Genomic DNA, 1772 nt, shown 5'->3' with positions numbered 1-1772 from the left:
GGGCGGCCCTGCGGCGTGCCGGGCATGGCATGCCGGGTTGTGTTGGGCGCGGTGCTGTGAAGGGAGAACGAGAACTGGGGCTGATGCCGGAGCCAGGTGCCTTCCAGTGGTGCCCAACGCCTGGACAAGGGGCCTGTGTAGGAACGAGCGCTGGACGTTCTCTGTGTAAGGGGGAAGAATTCTTACGTGGAAAAGGAGTATGCGCGAAAAGTAACTTGGACTAGATGGGAATCTCATCTGGTCATGCAGAAGCTCCTGTTGGCTCCCAGTTGTGGTAGAGTAAGGTTATCAAGGAGATAGTCAATTGGATTGCTACAGACCTTCAGCGTGTCTCGTCAGACCCAGTCCTCACAAGAACTCCTTACCTGCAGGTTTTATCCAGCGGTGTTCTGGGCACAAGGTGTTGGTATGTGTCAGCCAAGAGTCCATCAGACAGCTGCTCCGTGCTTTCCTCTGGAAGTGCTCACTGTTCTGCTTGAGTCAGCTTCTAAACGGCTCTTTCACTTAAGTCACCTTGTGTTTTCCCAGCTAAAATGACACTGTTGCAGTGCCCCTGCACCCAACCTGGGAGAAGAGTCTCACTTTGAAGTGAGGATCATAGAATCATTGAGGTTGGAAAAGACCTCGAAGGTCATCATGTCCAACTGTTGACCCATCCCCACCATGCCCACTAACCCGCATCACTCAGTGCCACATCTCCACGGTTCTTGAACTCCTCCAGGGACAGCAACTCCACCATTGTTTTTCTTAGCAATTCAATTTTCTATTTTTTTTTTCAGTCCTAATGGAAGGGTGCTCCTCTCATCGCATCTCCCCACTGCAAACCACACATATCTGTAGATTTGCTGAGACACTGCCAACCCCCACATCCTCCCTGTATCCCTGAGCTCTTATTCACCCTACAGATAGCTCTGTTGTCCCCTCACTTACCTGAAGCCCAGGTGGACGTGCTGATTCCTCTGACGCCCTCCACTATGTTTCCCCATCATTTCTCCCTGACATTTCCAGCAAGGCAAGAATTGGTATAGATGTGACTTCTCCAAAGCTGTACCCATCCCAGCTATGCCGTCAGACACACCAGACGGATGTAGAGTGGCCATTTCCCACAGAGAAAGAATAAATAAGATACTTTTCTGTCTCTTCTGGGTACTCATCAGTTTCTGATGAACTCATAAATGTTATTTATGTTTTTGTTGTGTATGGCTGAAACTATTAAGAGATTCAAAAGTTTTGGAGGGGTAGCAGGTGGACAAAACAATCACATAAGCCTCCTATTCTTAGAAGATTGGGATTAAAACATGCATTTGGCATATTAGCATGTTATTCCTTCACTAGCTGCTTTGTCATTCTAGCTCTCTGTTTTTCTAATGATGCTGCAATGATTTTTGTGGCTGAAGTATTATGTGTTTTATCTTCCTGGCTTCTTTCCTTCCAAACTAGGCTATCATCCAGCAATAAACTCCAACTCTGAAGCACTCTAGAATTGAGCCAAATTTGCAATCTGTAGGCTGGATGCAGTACAGTATGGTAGATGATATTAGTTGTTTCGAACTGGATTCATCTGCAGTAAATGCTGAATGGGCTCCAACGTTCTGCAGTCATATTACAGTGTCCCAGAAGACATCAGTGATATTTTCAGTGGTGGCTCTGGCTGTGCTACCAGAAGACACAAACAGCCCTCCGTGTTGTTTCTTCCAGCTACTCTGTGAGCTGTGCGCAGAAATGAGCCATAACTTTGAAAATGCTGCCTCAATGTGGTCTTTTTGGTATCC

The sequence above is a fragment of the Meleagris gallopavo genome, chromosome 2 (genome assembly GCF_000146605.3).
Source record: "Meleagris gallopavo isolate NT-WF06-2002-E0010 breed Aviagen turkey brand Nicholas breeding stock chromosome 2, Turkey_5.1, whole genome shotgun sequence".
NCBI lineage: Eukaryota > Metazoa > Chordata > Aves > Galliformes > Phasianidae > Meleagris > Meleagris gallopavo.
This window is presented reverse-complemented; position numbering follows the sequence as displayed.